Genomic DNA, 18,836 nt, shown 5'->3' on the forward strand with positions numbered 1-18,836 from the left:
ATTTAAGTGGAGTAGTATGTGAAAAATGCTGTATTTGACCCCAGAAAAAAGTATGATATAAACTTGTATTGAATGATAGGTTTTGTATTTGTCTCCTGGTCATCAAATGAACACTTCCATCTATGCCCTAGGCATGCATTCTATTTATTTTTTATTTAAAAATTTTTTTATAAAGATAGTTTCTGAGTGGGGGGAGAGGCAGAGGGAGAGGAGCAGATAGATTCCTTGCCAAGTGGGGAGCCTGATGTGGGGCTTGATGCCAAGACCCCAAGATCATATTCTAGGTTGAAACCAGGAGCTGGACACTTAACTGGCTGACTGAGCTACCCAGGGGCCCAGCTACCCAGGTGTGCATTCTCTTAATGATGAAATTGAAAGTCTTTCAGCTTGGATTTCTGTGTCTTGGAGTTTGTTAGACTACTCTAAATGACTGTACTGCTAGAATAAAAAATACTTGAGTGTTTAAAAACAACCTGTTCAAATTTATCAGTGAAGTAGCAAGAAAGAGTCTTTGAAAACTAAAAAAACTTAGTGAAGGTAAGAATCAGGCAGGGCAGAGGAGGTGATGGGAGATTTGCAGAAAGCATCTGTTGAGCCAATATTATGTGGAGCCGGGTTTTCATGGCCTCTTGGGCTTGCAAGATTTAGGAGGTAAAGCTGCAGTCAGTGTATTAGATTTCCCTTTGTTCTTAAAATTGATCACAAAGGACTGCCTTTAAGCTGTAAAGGTAAAACTTACCCTACCACCTGCTTCCTAATGAGGCTGCAAGGAAATTTGCTCTTCTTGAACCTGGTTCTGGGTGGGAGGGGAAAAGAGTTGTCTTTGAGAATTCATAACTAGCCCACATGTGAGTTTGCATTCTGAGTTAATATGACTTGCGTGCTTCAAAAAAAACCTCCGGCTGAGAATTTCATATGACGTATGGTGATGCCTGTCGGTGCCTGGCAGAAAAAACTTCACAAATTCAATACCTACTTAGACTAGTCTTTTTCAAACTCTAATGTACATGAGGTTATGATTAAAATGCAGATTCTGATGCAGTAGGTGTAGGGCTTGATTCTGTGTGCCTCCTAATCTTTTAGGTGAAGCAGACGCAGGTGGTCCATGGATTATACTTTGAGTAAACTAAGAAATCCACTTTCAACTCCAGGTCTCAAAGAAGGTCCACAGACAACCACTTAAGTATATGAAATCACGGTCCATAACTTTAAAACATAAAACACAAGTCAGCAGGAAAAAGAGACCAGCAAAGATTTCAGATATTAGAATTATCCAACTCAGAATATAAAATAGATATTTAATGCATTTCAATTTGTGTATGAGATTGAAAATATGAGCAAGGAAAAATAAAGTTATGTAAATATCTGATAATGTTTAGTGAAAAGAAAACTTCTAGATATGAAACAATGTTCATATGTAATTATAAAGTTTTATAAGTTAATGGATGAGTTCAACGCAGATTAAATCCAGCTGAAGAGAAAATTATTTTTAACTTCAATTTAGATTTAAAGAATATACTTAGAATGAAGCATAGAAAGGTAAGAGGGAATATCTGAAGAAATATTACCAGAGAATTTTCTAGATTTAGAGTAATGTAAAAATCTTCAGGTTCAGATACCCAATAATTTTAAAACAGATTAATATAGATCTATGCTAAAGACAAGATTTTGAATTATTTAGTGAATAAGGCAAATTATATCCTCCCCCCTTCCCCCCGCCAAAGGATATCTTTAACTGCCAAATCACAGCAGTGACAATGGAAGCTAGAAAATAGTAAAACCACATTTTTAATGATTTGGGAGAAAATAATAGTTGATTTGGGATTTTGGGGAAGGATAGAAAATTCTAAAACTATTTTTCATAATGAGAACAAAATAGAACTTTTTCAGCATGAACATAGTCTATTGCCATTAGAGGGTCTCACTAAAGTAATTTTAGATGATGTATTTCAGACAGAAGGAAAACTATTCCAGGGAGAAATTTTGTGAAGCAAGGAGGAATACTTAGCAAAAAGTCTTTTTTTTAAAAGAGACATAATACACGATAAAAAAGGGGGTGATAATTGTATTTATAAGTGTTTAATGTTCCTTATTGTCTGGAAGATGTATAGGGATACTAGTAAACTTGAGTTCGGTAAATTCTCATTTTCAGTTTCTGAGGAAACCAGTAGAAGGAGAGAGGCAGAATAAATAATTTCTAAGCTAGTGGGAAAAATGAAAAAAATCTGAAGAAAGGAAAGATGAAAATAACATAGAAAAGGTAGCCTACATTAAAGAACATACAAAAGGATAGACGTAAATAAACCCAAATGTAACAGAGGTTGATACAGACATAATAGATTAGAGTGGAAAAATGATGATTAAATGTTTCAGACAAAGATTGTCAGGCATGAGAAGTTTTTTTAATGAAAGGAAATCTTAGCTGAGTGGTTCCTATAGTGTGATCCCTAGATTAGTAGCATTAGCATCACCTGGGAAATTATTAGAATAAATACAGATTCTTTTTTTTTTTTTTTAAATACAGATTCTTAAACCACTCCAGACCTACTGAATCAGAATGTCTGGTGATGACTCCCAAAGCTGTGCTTTAACAAGCCTTCTAGACGATGCATGCTAATGTTTGAGAACCACTGCTCTAGCTATGTATTCTCTACAAAAGATCTGTCTAAAACATGAATAGAGACATCAGAAAGGAAGGAAATAAATATATCAGTTGTTCAAAGTGTGTTCTTTGGAGAGATTGCAAAAAAAGCAATCTAATATATTTATCAGAAATGCAGATTTCAAGGCTCTACCTTACAACTGATTATCAGTCTTTGACCCTAAGAATTGTTACCTTCGGTGTTTAATATGTACCTTAAGGTGTAAAAGCCACTGTTAGACTCAAGTGAAAGAGAAAATCTTATCATTCCTAGGATTGAATAAGGTTCTGGGCATAAATGAGAAAAAGAAGAGAACAGCTAGGAATATAGTGTGAAGCAGGATGAATATGTGAAGTGGACAATTATAGGTACGCAGAATGTAAGAGTTTAGTGAACGGTGATACTTAATATTCCATGTGAGTTTTTCCTACGACTACAAGAAAACTCCAAAACTTATTCTAAATCCTAAATGAGGGGCAGCCTTGGTGGCTCAGTGGTTTAGTGCCATTTTGGCCCAGGGCATGATCCTGGACCTGGAATCGAGTCCCACATCGGGCTCCCTGCAGGGAGCCTGCTTTTCCCTCTGCCTGTGTCTCTGCCTCTCTGTTTCACATGAATAGATAAAATCTTAAAAAAAAAATCCTAAATGAAATCGACTGCTCATTTATGTGCATACTGGGTGCTTTTGTGTGTTTCCTGAATGTTGATGTGAATGAGTTCCACACGTTAGGGTTTTGGGGGTGTGTGTGATGGCAGCAGCGGCGGCAGTGGTGGTGGTTGTGGAGGGGTATGTGTAGGTCAACAGGTGCTAATATATAGGAAGATTCACCAACTTACTTTGGCAGATGAGAGCTCAGAGGGCGTATATTAAGAATGCAGTCATCCCTGGGCTCCTTAGACATCTTTGGGAGAAGACTTTGATATTACATTAAGGATAGACTGGAAACATGAGCAAACTTTGCTAGCTCTAAAGAATTAGGGGCACCTCACATATGACCCCACAATTCATGGGCCAATACTGGTAACACAAAATAAGAGTTTAGTTCATGCTTGTTGACTTGCCTTTACCAAGTCTTGATCTTCATTTCTGATAAGGAAATGAGATTTTAGATTTAGGCATGTGAATTTTCTGGCAGCACTGAGAATGATGTTCACTTTCTATGGATAACCAAGTTTGAGAACCTGATCACACCTTTAGAATGAATACTTTCTCTCCTATTCCTGAGGCAGCGTTTCTTGCAACCATCTCAAACCAACTCTATCCTTACTGTTATCCATCTTCAGATTATTCAAGGATTCAGGCACAAAGCAAGACTTATACTTTGTCCTAAATCTGTCAGTAGCAAGTGTTAAGCAATACAAAGTACCAGATAAACAACTTAGAGTAATAACTTGGATTTAAGATGCTGCTGGAAAAAGTTATAATGTAGACAGGACATATTCAGCCTATTCCCTGAGTAAAACCTTTTTTTCCTCCCTGTGTGGAAAGAAAATGAAGTCAGTTTCTTCCTTCCTGGGATCCATCTTGCAAACTGAAATATACAAGTAAGATAGAATTTGAATTTCATATTTCATATTTCCTACTTGGAGAATTTCAAACCATTGGCGAAGCTATATATTAAGTGGTTTCATAGGGGGGGAAATACAAATTATAGAAGTACCAGCTGTGGTTTAATATTTATGGTGAACTTATATCCGATGTTGACCTTGAGGGTACAGTATATTTTACTGAGAATCCATCCAAACCCAGAAGTTCTACTTTACTATAGCCCCAAATTTGAATAAATAATAATCAGGAGAGTTCAGGAGAAATGGACAGATGTGACTTTATTTTAGTTCAGTTAGATGTTATCTAAGGTTTACAAGATTTTAAAAATGTAGGAAAAATGCAACTTGCAATTTCATATTCTCCGTCATTCCTATCTTATGAAGTCTCAAAGTTCATCCCATGATTTCTAGGAGTCCTAAAAAGCTTACATTGTATTCTATTTCTGAGCTTCTGTTTTCATCACCATTTATACTTCATTCCATGTTACTCCAAAATATAGTGTCTTAATTTCCACAAGACCCTATAGTCAAAAAATCATACAAAAATCTCACACAAAGCATGAAGTTTTACTCAAAACGTGGGATCCTTTGAGAGGTATGTTTCACACCGTGTATCATGAAAACTCTGGATCATTAACATAACCTTTATTGGCTTTTCTCTCACTGTTTCACTGCAAACACCACATGCCTCCTGGGATCACCTCTTGAAGAGATTACTTGCTCCCAGATTCTGTCAATGAGTTCTGCTTTTGAAGAAATCCAGTTTAAAGCAATATCCTAGCTCATAAGTAGGTATTACAGGTCGGGTGGTTGTGAGAACTCAATGAGGTGATTTATATGAAATTAAACTAAGTGCCATGAACTGTGTCTGGCACTTAGTAAGCTCTCAGTGAAATATTTGCAATTCATAGAATTCTATAGTGACTCACTTCCTTCACTTTCTATTCTGTGAACTCCCATTTATGATTCAAATTTGGAGTAGAGAATATGGTTGGATTAGAGTGTGTCACTTGTCCTGTTGTCAGGGTTATGACCTGCTATTGATAGTTCTGTGAGGATGACATAGGATAGGAACAGAGTAAGTGTCACTAAGGAAGCGTCAGCTGGGAAGACAAATGACCTCCCCACTGGAATACTAAGCCCTGTTCCATGTGTGAAGGAATGGAGGCTCAGAAAGATTCTGGGATTTGCCAAAGTCATACAGTCAGCGATGTGGAGCAGACCTTGTATTCAACTCCTTTGATTCTAGATCCAATATTCATTTTTCTACAACATTAGTGCCAAATCATAATAGTACTTTTTCCCCCACTAACTGCATATATATGACCCTGAAAATGTATTTAATGTCCCTATCCTTGAATTGCCAGCATTAGTGAAATTCTTATTTGTGCTATTTTGCTTCAAATGACTTGGAGAGAAAATAAGCTATTGATTTTTCCAAATCTTTTGCAAGTTATTGGTAAAAAATAGTACTAAGATTTCCAACTGGGCTTTAAAATGTTGACAATCAAGAAACATTACAGTGATACCACTAAAGAATTCCTTTGGGCATGGAGAATGGATGTAAAAAGGTTACTGAAGTCTTTCAAGGCGGATTAACTGGATTAGAATCAAGAAGGATAAAAACTAAATTGTGGGGACAAAGAAAGATAATACAACTTTATAATGAGATGTTTAGATTCCAGCTGGAGGAAGAAAAATCTGGCATGTAGTGACCATAGTCCACTTTCTTATTTTTGTATGAGAAACTGTGGTCTACTTATGACAAAGAAATAGTCCCAGCGAGCAATGAGAATTACACCAGGAGGCACAATTATAACCCTAATGCGTAGTATGACCATTATGTGCTGTGGAAAAAGACTTTTGGGTCTCTATAAATCACACCAAATATCCCCATTCTTGACTGAACCACCATCCAAGGGGTTATCTTTAAGTTCAAAGGATAGCATTGGTAATATGTAAAAGGACTTTAGCCTATTCAGGGAACAGGCACTATATATAAATCTACAATTACATAGTCCCTGAGAAATAATCCAACATTTAGCACATAAAAACTTTGTGGATTCCAAGAACAAATGTCACCAGCTGAGGTGAAATTATATTTTGCTATGGCTTGGTTCAATGTAGGAAAGATTTTAAAATAAACTATGGGGCTATGACCCCGTTTCACAACCTACCCACAATAAATTCACCTCATAAGTTCCCCAAACAACTACTACTACTAAAACCCGTCAGACAGATGAAGTGACCTTCTTTGGTAATCAGATACTATTATTTTTAGGACCTATTTTACAGAACAATTTTCTGTGTTTTTGCAGTAAAGAAAATTATTTTGACCTGTGTGCACCTAATTTTTTTTTTTTTTTTAGAAAAACACCCTGTTTCTAACTATAAACCAGACTTTGGGGGGAACTTTTGGCTGCGGTTCTTATTTTGTACTGACTTGGCAACAAATAGATTGTTTTGATCCATATTGAATCTGGGCAGTCACAATTTTTTCGTATTCAGTTAGATTTCACATAATTATGCATTTCTGATGCAAAGGATGGCTAAGTACATCTGCATGCCTTTTGAGATGAGGAAAAAAACCACAAAAAGTGTATAGTAACATCTTAATTGACTCAATTATTATAGTCATGGAGAGGTTTATACTTAGATTTGTGGCTAAACAAAAGTCAATCAGGAACTCTTATTTTTTCCCCTAAACATTTTTTTAATTAAAAACTCTAAAATCTATTAAGTATACTGTGAGTGATGATACACTAGACCCTTTCCTTTTTTTTAACGTAGTGCAGGATTGTGGGTAAAAGCATATGGGTTTGAGTTTAATTTATACTTACCTACAATTGCGCCTCAGAAGACTTTGAAAATTTTAGTATACAGCTCACATTTACATAGTACTTTGTATGTCACAGTTACTTTTCTTAGTTCTGTATGAGTATCTATATGATTTTGTATGTGTATAAATATACTTAACCCTTATACCACCTGGAGAACCCAGGTACTATCAGTAACATCTCCACTTTACAGATAAGGAAATAAGTACTGAGAGGTTGAGTAACTTGCCTAATGCTGCACTGTATGGAAGAACCAGGGTGGGAATCTCAGCACTTTGGCCTCAGAGCTTATGCTTTTAACCACCACACTTCATTGCCCTGAGGTGAGGTTGGTCCATTCCTTCAGGATAATTGAGATGCTGTGGCTAATTAGTGTGGGACAGGGTAGGTATAGATTAAATCCCTTTTCCTCCTGTAATCAGCTTCATCACCTTAGGTAAATGACTTTGGGCCTGAGAGTATATTTTTGCCATTGAGTTAAAAGGATTAATCTAGATTTGAGCATCCATTATGGTCACCTTTGGCCTTATTTGGTTAAAAAGCACCTGAAACAAATTGACACTGCCCAAAGTATAAAATACACAATGGGTTTCAGGCCTTAGTATGAAAAAAATAAAAAGTTTAGAATAGGGCAGCCCTGGTGGCTCGGTGGCTTAGTGCCGCCTTCAGTCTGGGGCATGATCCTGGAGACCTGATATCGAGTCCTGGTGTTGAGCTCCCTGCATGGAGCCTGTTTCTCCTCTGCCTATGTCTCTGCCTCTCTCTCTCTCTCTGTGAGTCTCTCATGAATAAATAAATAAAAAATTTTAAATGTTCAGTGTTTTTTAATACTGGTTGTGTGGTGAAGTGATATTTTGGATATACAGAGTAAAATAAATATATTAAAATTAATTTCACCTGTTTTTACTTCTTTCGGTATGACTACTAGAAATACTAAAATTCCATATATGATTTAACTTTGTGGTCCACATGTATTTCTGTTGAATTGTGGAGGTTGTACCAAAAGTTCTTTGTCCACATGCCCATTGATATTTCCAAGTGAAATTCCATCATAGGCAGAGGCAGGGAGATACAATTCCAGAAACATCTTTAATGTCAAGATTTTCTCGCTTGCTCAAGAAAATTTTAGAATGCGAGTGCAAAACATTGACATTATAAAAATAATCCAAGTCCACTCCAAGTCACTAAAGTTACTTGTAAATGTTCCTGTTTGCTATCAGGAAGAAATTATTTGGTCACAGTTCAAACTGAGGTGTCATTCACAAGCGAAGATGTCAAGTGTCCCTAGGTATTTCAGTAATGCTTCCAGTTCTGAGATTCGCAGTTCTGTTCTTATAGAAACCTAGTCATGGACTGTTTAGAAGATGATGGAGAAATAAAAATGTAGAGCTAGAACACACAACATATTTATAAATCAGAGAATGTCAGGAATACTGTCATTTTTCTTCTCAAATTGCTAATGATCTGGGGAGACTGCTAGCAGTGGGTTCCGTGCAGGAAAGGGAATTCAAGTGCTGGGATTAAATGGCCCAACCTGACTAGAGCACAGACTTAGCATTCCAGTTTTGCCACTGTTGTTTGCTTGCTTTCACAAACAGCTGTTTCCACCTGCACCAGGGTGTGGCAAGAGCAGCTGTCCTCAATTTCCACTGTCAGTGCTTGTTAGAGGTGAGCTACCTCTTGGCAGCTGTCTCAGCAAACCCTGGGGATAATCTGGTAGTTTGCTTTTGCCCTGCATCATACGCATTGGATGATAGGATTAGCTTCGGGTGAAAAGTTACACTTTAAATAATTTATTACCTTAAAGATGTTGTGGGGTGATTCATGGAACAGATAAGGTCTCAGCAACCAGAAGTAGGACACTAGTAAAAAAAAAAATTATTTAATTTTATTTATTTATTTATTTATTTTTAATTTTTTATTGGAGTTCAATTTGCCAACATATAGCATGACACCCAGTGCTCATGCCATCAAGTGCTCCCCTAAGTGCCCATCACCCAGTCACTCCACCCCCCCACCCACCTCCCTACCACTACCCTTTGTTCATTTCCCAGAGTTAGGAGTCTCTCATGTTCTGTCACCCTCACTGATATTTTCACTCATTTTCTCTCCTTTTCCCTTTATTCCTTTTCACTATTTTTTATATTCCCCGAATGAATGAAACCGTATAATGTTTGTCCTTCTCCGACTGACTTATTTCTCTCAGCATAATACCCTCCAGTTCCATCCATGTTGAAGCAAATGGTGGGTATTTGTCGTTTCTAATGGCTGAGTAATATTCCATTGTATACATAAACCACATCTTCTTTATCCATTCATCTTTCGATGGGCACCGAGGCTCCTTCCACAGTGTGGCTATTGTGGACATTGCTGCTAGAAACATCGGGGTGCAGGTGTCCCGGCGTTTCACTGCATCTGTATGTTTGGAGTAAATCCCCAACAGTGCAATTGCTGGGTCGTAGGGCAGGTCTATTTTTAACTCTTTGAGGAACCTCCACACAGTTTCCAGAGTGGCTGCACCAGTTCACATTCCCACCAACAGTGCAAGAGGGTTCCCCTTTCTCCACATCCTCTCCATCATTTGTGGTTTCCTATCTTGTTAATTTTCCCCATTCTCACTGGTGTGAGGTGGAATCTCATTGTGGTTTTGATTTGTATTTCCCTGATGGCAAGTGATGCGGAACATTTTCTCATGTGCTTGTTGGCCATGTCTATGTCTTCCTCTGTGAGATTTCTGTTCATGTCTTTTGCCCATTTCATGATTGGATTGTTTGTTTCTTTGCTGTTGAGTTTAACAAGTTCTTTATAGATCTTGGAAACTAGCCCTTTATCTGATAGGTCATTTGCAAATACCTTCTCCCATTCTGTAGGTTGTCTTTTAGTTTTGTGGACTGTTTCTTTTGCTGTGCAGAAGCTTTTTATCTTGATTAAGTCCCACTAATTCATTTTTGCTTTAGATACCCTTGCCTTCATGGATGTACCTTGCCAGAAGTTTCTGTGGCCAAGTTGCCTGTATTCTCCTCTAGAATTCTGATGGAATCTTGTCTCACATTTATATCTTTCATCCATTTTGAGTTTATCTTTGTGTATGGTGTAAGAATGGTCTAGTTTCCTTCTTCAGCATGTGTCTGTCCAATGTTCCCAGCACCGTTTATTGAAGAGGCTGTCCTTTTTCCAGGGGATAGTCTTTCCTGCTTTGTCGAATATTAGTTGACCATAAAGTTGAGGGTCCACTTCTGGATTCTCTATTCTGTTCCATTGAACTATGTGTCTGTTTTTGTGCCAGTACCACACTGTCTTGATGACCAGAGCTTTGTGGTACAACCTGAAATCTGGCATTGTGATGCCCCCAGCTCTGGTTTTCTTTTTTAATATCCCCCGGCTATTCGTGGTCTTTTCTGATTCCACACAAATCTTAAGATGATTTGTTCCAACTTTCTGAAGAAAGTCCATGGTATTTTGATAGGGATTGCATTAGATGTGTATATTGCCCTGGGTAACATTGACATTTTCACAATATTAAATCCTCCAATCGATGAGTATGGAATATTTTTCTATCTCTTTGTGTTTCCCTCCATTTCTTTCAGAAGTGTTCTGTAGTTTTTAGGGTATAGATCCTTTACCTCTTTGGTTAGGATTATTCCTAGATATCTTATGCTTTTGCGTGCAGTTGTAAATGGGATTGCCCCCTTAATTTCTCATTCTTCAGTCTCATTGTTAGTGTATGGATGCTGTATTTTGTCAAATGCTTTCTCTGCATCTATTGAGAGGGTCATATTGTTCTTGTTTTTTCTCTTGTTGATATGATCTATCACACTGATTGCTTTACGAGTGTTGAACCAGCTTTGCATCCCAGGGATAAATCCCACTTGGTCATGGTGAATAATCTTCTTAATGTACTATTGGATCCTATTGGCTAGTATCTTGTTGAGAATTTTTGCATCTGTGTGCATCAGGGACATTGGTCTATGATTCTCCTTTTTGGTGGGGTCTTTGTCTGGTTTTGGAATTAAGGTGATGCTGGCCTCATAGAACGAGTTTGGAGGTACTCCATCTCTTTCTATCTTTTGGAACAGCTTTAGTAGAATAAGTATTGTTTCTTCTTTAAACGTTTGACAGAATTCCCCTGGGAAGCCATCTGGCCCTGGACTTTTGTGTCTTGGGAGGTTTTTGATGACTCCTTCAATTTCCATCTTGGTTATCGGCCTGTTCAAATTCTCTATTTCTTCCTGTTCCAGTTTTTCTAGTTTGTGATTTTCGAGAAATGTGTCCATTTCTTCTAGATTGCCTAATTTATTGGCATATAGCTGCTCATAATAAGTTTTTAAAATCGTTTGTATTTCCTTGGTATTAGTGGTGATAGCTCCTTTTTCATTCGTGATTTTATTAATTTGAGTCTTTTCTCTTTTGTTTTTGATAAGGCTGGCTAATGGTTTATCTATCTTATTAATTCTTTCAAAGAACCAACTCCTGGTTTTGATGATCTGTTCCACAGTTCTTCTGGTCTCTGTTTCATTGAGTTCTGCTCGAATCTTTATTAATTCTCTTCTGCTGGGTGAAGGTTTTATTGCTGTTCCTTCTCCTTAGGTGCAAGGTTAGCTTTTGTATTTGACTTCTTTCCAGTTTTTGGATGGATGCTTGTATTACAATGTATTTACCCCCAGGACTGCTTTTGCGGTATCCCAAAGATTTTGAACGGTTGTTTCTTCATTCTCATTAGTTTCCATGAATCTTTTTAATTCTTTTCTAATTTCCTGGTTGACCCTATCATCTTTTAGCAAGATGGTCTTTAACCTCCACATGTTTTAAATCCTTCCAAAGTTCTTGTGGTTTAGTTCTAGTTTCAATGCATTATGGTCTGAAAATATCCAGGGGTTGATCCCAATCTTTTGGTTTCAGTTAAGACCTGATTCGTGACCCAGTATGTGGTCTATTCTGGAGAAAGTTCCATGTACCCTTGAGAAGAATGTGTATTCAGTTGCATTTGGATGTAAAGTTCTGTAAATATCTCTGAATCCATCTGTCCAGTGTATCATTTAAAGCTCTTGTTTCTTTGGCGATGTTGTGCTCAGAAGTTGTATTGATTGTAGAAAGTGCCGTGTTCAAGTCTCCAAGTATAAGTGTATTATTATCTAAGTATGTCTTTGGTTATTAATTAATTGATATACTTGGCAGCTCCTGCATTCGGGACATAAATATTCATGATTGTTAGGACCTCTTGTTGGATATATCCTTTAAGTATGATACAGTGTCCCTCTTCATCTCTTAACTACAGTCTTTGGGATAATCTCTAATTTATCTGATATGAGGATGGCTACCCATGCTTTCTTTTGAGGACCATTAGAATGGCAAATGGTTCTCCAACATTTCATTTTCAGGCTGTAGATGTCCTTAGGTCTAAAATGAGTCTCTTGTAGACAGCAAATAGATGGGTCTTGCTTTTTTATCCAGTTTGAAACCCTGCGTCTTTTGATGGGATCATTAAACCCTTTCATGTTCAGAGTTAATATTGAAAGATATGAATTTAGTGTCATCATGATACCTATTCAGTCCCTGTTTTTGTGGATTGTTTCCTTGGACTTCCTCTTTCTTTGACAGAGTCCCCTTTAATATTTCTTGCAGAACTGGTTTGGTGGCCACATATTCTTTCAGGTTCTGTCTATCTTGGAAGCTCTTTATCTCTCCTTCTATTCTGAATGAGAGCCTTGCTGGATAGAATATTCTTGGCTGCAGGTTATTCTCATTTAGGACCCTGAATATATTCTGCCAGTCCTTTCTGGCCTGCCAGATCTCTGTGGAGAGGTCTGCTGTTAACCTAATACTTCTCCCCATAAAAGTTAGGGATCTCTTGTCTCTTGCTGCTTTAAGGATCTTCTCTTTGTCTTTGGAATTTGCAAGTTTCACTATTAAATGTCAGGGTGTTGAACGGTTTTTATTGATTTTAGGGGGGATCTCTCCATTTCCTGGATCTGAATGCCTGTTTGCCTCCCAAGTTATGAGGTTCTTAGCTATGATTTGTTCAAATACAGTTTCTGTTAAAAAAACAAACAAACAAACAAATACACTTTCTGGTCCTCTGTCTGTTTTGATGCCTTCTGGAACCCCAATTAAACGTATATTTTTCCTTCTGAGGCTGTCATTTATTTTCCTAAACCTTTCCTCATGATATTTTAACTATTTTTCTCTTTTTTCCTCAGCTTCCTTCCTTGCCATCAAATTGTCTTCTGTGTCACTCACTCGTTCGTCTACCTCGTTAACCCTTGTTGTTAGGACCTCCAGTTTGGATTGCATCTCATTTAATTGATTTTTAATTTAGGCCTGATTAGATCTAAATTCTGCAGTCATGAAGTCTCTTGAATCCTTTATGCTTTTTTCTAGAGCCACCAGTAGCTTTATAATTGTGCTTCTGAATTGGCTTTCTGACATGCAAATGGAATTCAAATTCTGTAACTCTGTGGGAGAGAGTGTTGTTTCTGATTCTTTCTTTTGTGGTGAGTTCTTCCTTCTAGTCATTTTGCTCAGTGCAGAGTGGCCAAAACCAAGTTGTACTGGAAAAAGGAGAAAAAGAGGGGAAAAAAAGGGGGGGGGGAACAAACAACAAAATACAAGGAGGGGTGCCCTCTACTTCTTCTGGAACCTTCCAGCGCTGCTTGATCAAGAACTTGCTTTTCCCCTGTCCTTCCAGCTGGTCTTCTGGGGGAGGGGCCTGCTGTGCTGATTCTCAGGTGTGTGCACCTGGGGGAGCTGTCCTGCCCCCTGCAAAGTGCAGGGCTCAGTGGGAGAGGCTTATCCTGTGAGGCCCTGCTCAGGCCCAGGTACAAGGTGACACCAGGAGGAACAACAACAGTGGCGGAGGCCAGGTCTGCAGACCTGGAGTCAGCTCCTGCAGGAACTACCGGAGCTCCCAGTCCGCAGGGGCCTGGATGCTCCCGGGCGGGGGGCGCCGATCTGCACAGCTTAGGCTGCCGGGCGGCAGGAGCATCCTTGCTGCCCTGTGTCCTTCTGACCTCCACCTGTCTGGGGGTGGGGTGGGGTGGGGGGAGCGCCGGATCCTGGGCTGTGTTCCCCGGCGCCCTGGGCTCCGGGGCCGTGCAGCCCTCTCTGCACAGAGCTGCTGCCGGAGCTGCTCCCGGGGCCCCGCCAGGTGCACTCTCCAGCCCTTTAGGGAGCTCGGCCGCGGGGTGTGGCGGCTCTCCCCGGGGCGCAGGTGTCTGTTGGTGCCCCTGGGAGCCTGAGGGCATCCCTGCCCCTCCTGGGATCCTGCCCAAGGTCCCTGCGAGTGCCTTTCCTTTTGGGAAGGTTGGTGCAGCTCCTGCTTCTCCCGGACGGGGCTCTCCTGTCCTGGGGACACTCGCCGCGGCCTTAGCCCGGTTCCTTGCGGGGCCCCTCCCCCTTGGATGCTTTTTTGTTTATTTTTTTTCTGTCTTCCTACCTTGATAAAAGCGGGAACTTTTCTCACTGTAGCATTCCAGCTGTTCTCTCTTTAAATCTCAGACCGAATCCGTAGGTTTTCAGGATGATTTGAAAGTTATCTTGGTAGGTTGATGGGGACAGGTGACGTGGGGACCCTACTCTTCCACCATCTTGCCCCGCCTTCTCTTAATTTTCTTTAAATAAGAATCTGGGAGATCCCTGGGTGGCTCAGCAGTTTAGCGCCTGCCTTTGGTACAGAGCATGATCCTGTAGTCCTGGGATCGAGTCCCGCATTGGGCTCCCTGCATGGAGCCTGCTTCTCCCTCTGCCTGTGTCTCTGTGTCTCTCTGTGTCTCTCATGAATAAATAAATAAAATTGTAAAAAAAAAAAAAAGAATGAATTATTTTAGTAAACCCATTTGGTATACCACAAATATATCTCAGGTAAAAGATTTATTGAGTAAGCGGAAGTCAAAGAATAAAAAACATTTGAAAAATTTCTCCCTTCCCTCATACTTTCCCTCTCATCTTCCAGATCATAACACAAAGCCATAATCAAGCTTTCTGCACTCAAGGGATTAATATTGTAATATAGTGATTTCAAAGTGTGGTGCCTGAACTAGCATCATTAGCATCACTTGGAAGCTTAGAAATGTGATTTTTGGGTCTCAACCCAACTTACTGAAATAAACTCTGGAGGGGAAGCCCAGCAGTTGATGTTTTAAGAAGTCCTCTAGAGGATTCTCACACAAGTTAAAGAGCCTGGGCTGTAGTAGACACTGCTGCTACAGGCTTGATTCCCTTTATCACTGGTACAGTCATCTGAGTACCTGTGAGCAACTAACAGCCCACAACTGCAACCTCCAAATGTCCTTGGTTGAACCACCTTGTCCAGACATGGAGATCCCTTGGAGGTATACCACAGTCTCCACTCTAGAGCCTGGCCAACATCTGTCTGATATGGGGACACAAAGCCCAGTCTTTCAGGACAACTCTATAGTAAGGTGTTCTCCAGGGCTCTTCTGTGAAATCATGCCATAGACTTCACTACATCCTTGCTCATCTCTTTGCCATTCCTAGTCTTGCTTCCCCACTTCCTTGTAAAGAGTCCTCCCTCAGTATAGCACATGCACCCAAACAAAGTCTTGTCTCAGGCTCTGTTTCTAGGACATCTGTTCACCTTCATTTACAGGTTAGAATACTGTGGCCTACAGTCCAGCACCAGTTTGTGCAAATAAAGTTTTAGTGGAAAATATCTATACCTGTTCATTTACACATTGCCTGTGGCTATAATAGCAGACCTAAATAGTTGTGACAGAGGCAGTGGATAGTTCACAAAACCTACAATATTCAGGATGCTGCTGCTAGGCCACGGGCTGAGGCGCTGATGTTGGGACGTGGGGCCCGAGCCTCCGCTGGGCTCCCCTTGGGCGCTGAGATGCCTAAGAAGGCTGGTGTGATGAACAAGGGGAAGAGCCAGGAGCCAGAGAGACCACCTCCTTCCTTAGGTCCTGTGACGGTGGAACCCAGAGGTAGTGTCACCATAGCCATCCGCACCAAGTCGGGGTCCAAACAAAACGCTGTGACAAACGTGACAACGGAAGCCATGAGCGTGGCCATCGCAGCTCCCCCATCAGAAGGAGAGGCTAATGCCAAACTCTGTCAGTACCTTCCCAAGGTCCTGGAGCTCAGGAAGAGTGATGTAATTTTGGATAAAGGTGATAAATCTCATGAAAAAGTGGTGAGGCTATTAACATCCACAACTGCTGAAGAGATCTTGGAGAAATTAAAGCAACAAGTCGAGAAGAAAGAAAAACAAGTTATAAGAAATACATCCTTGAGAAGCTTTTTAAATTGCTATTAGTGAAGAGGCTGTTAAGTAGGAAAATATATTTCAGTGCATGGAAGAATATGAAAAAAAAATTTAAGAATAGGACTCAAAAAAGAAGCAGGAATTTTAAAAGTACTTATGTTCAATTCAGGTTCTAACATCCCTGACCCCAAACAGGTTGGAACATTAGTCCGATCTCATCACATTACACAGGAACAGCTGGAAGAGATATTCAAGCCCCTTTCATCCTTTGGTGGGGCTTCCAGAAGTTGAGAGACTTGTTCAGGATCACATCGTACAGGATGGCAGCTAGAACCAAGGCCCCTTGACTCCTGGCTGAATGCAGTTTATCCTGATTGTAAATGAATATTATTTCCACAGCACTTCTAGTGTTCTGAGGATTCCCTTCTCTAGAGTTTACAAGTGACAGAAGAAAACCTGTCACACTGCTTTATAGTCTTACTTTATATTTTAAAAGGCTTATCTAAATAAAAACTTTTTGTGTCTTTTTAAAACTCTATGGAGCATTTTGTGAAAAAGTAAATAATAATCAGGACTTGTAATTTAATGATAAGTATTTTGGGGAAGTCACTGAATTTTTGTCCTCATAGGATTGTAACTTACAGTCTTCAAATCTGGTAGTTCTTATGAATCTCCAAAGATCCTTAAAGGAAGAAGGCCTGGAAGCTAATTTCAGTATTTGTAAAAGCCTATCAGAAATCATAGCTTCTGAAGCTTTAATGTAGATAATAATAAATACCTTGTTTTTAAATTAAAAAAAACCTACAATATTCACTATTTTGCTCTTTAACGGAAAGTTTGTTGATGTCTACCTAATGCATTAGCTAAGGTCAGATGGATGAAAGCAAAAAGGGAACAAAAGACCTCTGTGTATTAAACGTGTTATAAGCAGAGATGTGCTGGAACCAATTGTGGAATTGTTTCTTTCCAGCTCTACGTGTGACATCCTGTTGGTAGCTTGAAATGAGCTAGGATAGAAATATTCCCACTATGGAAATTAGCAAGTTCTGTAAATCAGATACTTTTTTCTCCTGGAGTTCCAGGTGTTGAATATTTACTAGCACATCACTGGTTATAAGCCAGATGCCTTATACACTTTAGAATGGTACAAAAAAAAATCAAGACACTTTGATAGAAAATAAAAGAGGATTGAGATCTCTCAAGTGTATGTGAAAGCACTTATAAAGAGTCACTTTAGTTCGTTTAGTTGACCTTCAGAAAATCTTTTTCTCGTGGGCACACATGATGTTTGGGTTCTGTCTCCATGCTCTGTTTTTTGTTTTTATACTAGTCTCTGCTATTTACTAAATTTCCTCTGAGATAGGGCACTCCCTCAACTTTCTTTATTGGGTTGCTTCATTGTTGTCTTGTGGTCAACCACAGCTTTCCTAATTCTCTTGGGCATAACTTTGGTCTCAGCACTTCAAGAATTTATACAAGTCTAAAATTTTGTTATGCCTAAAAACTCCAATTTTCAGAAGTCTCTTATGGTCTAGTAGGAGTGGCTAAAGGGCTCTATCTGGTTAGCACTTTGAGTTTGACAGTGTTAAAGAGTCTTCCATTCTTCTAAAATAGAAGAGAGAGAGAAGAGTGGGGTTCACAATTGTTTCTTCCAGGAGAATGTGGTATCCAGCCCATAAGATGACCACCAGTGCTCCCCATTTTCTATTATGTATGCTCTGTGTAATTCCCTCTTGTGTGAATCAAGATGCCCAGTGTAACCAGTGAGGTATTGCAGAAATGACAGTGCATGACTTCCAAGGATACATCATAAAAGATAGTGGCTTCTCCCTTGGATCACTCATTTTTAGAGAATCCAGCTACCATGTTGTGAGGATACAAGCAGATCATTGGAGAGAAACTGAGACCTCTTCACCAATAACCAGCCCCATAGAAGTAAATCCTCTAGTTCCAGTCAAGCCTTCAAATGACTAAAACCTAACCCTGCTAAGTTCTTGAATTCCTGATCCATAGAAGCCATCTCCATAAAAATGTGAGATAATAAATACAGTTAGGTTAAGCTGCCATGTTTTAGGGTTATTTGTGATGGAGCAATAAATAATTAATACATGAAAAGTTTATCCCCTTCAGTGGTGGTTCATGAGCAATCAGAATTTGAATTTATCATCCAAGTTTGAAAGCTAGTACATCCCAATAGACTTTGGGGAAAAAGATAATTTCTACTCTCGTATGCTTGCATAACTGTTTTTGACTCAATAGCCAAGTAAACACATTAACTTCTGAATCCTCCGATATGTATTACTGCCTCACTGCCAAACAGAGCTTAGTAATGTGCCAACCTACCACTCCAGGTCATAGATAGTAATTTTGCTTAATGACTCTGGCTCGTATTGATTTTTTTTAAATCATATATTCTTTTTGTAGTTGAATCATCTGGAAATGATTTTCCTAGCACTGTAGTCATGACAGACATTTATGACAGCTAAAATGCCCCATGAGTAGGTAATACTGTAGCAAGCTCTTTGTTCCCAAGGCTACATCTTCAAATTTGGCCTAGATAATAAATTGTCCTGTGTTTTCGAG

The 18,836-nt window shown here is 39.3% G+C and overlaps 1 pseudogene; it reads left to right on the top strand.

The window, feature by feature from the left end:
- The first annotated feature begins 15,878 nt into the window (after positions 1-15,878).
- LOC140618864 (UPF0235 protein C15orf40 homolog pseudogene) lies at positions 15,879-16,304 on the top strand (annotated as a pseudogene).
- The last annotated feature ends 2,532 nt before the right edge of the window (positions 16,305-18,836 follow it).

This window comes from Canis lupus, chromosome 26 (assembly GCF_048164855.1).
Source record: "Canis lupus baileyi chromosome 26, mCanLup2.hap1, whole genome shotgun sequence".
NCBI lineage: Eukaryota > Metazoa > Chordata > Mammalia > Carnivora > Canidae > Canis > Canis lupus.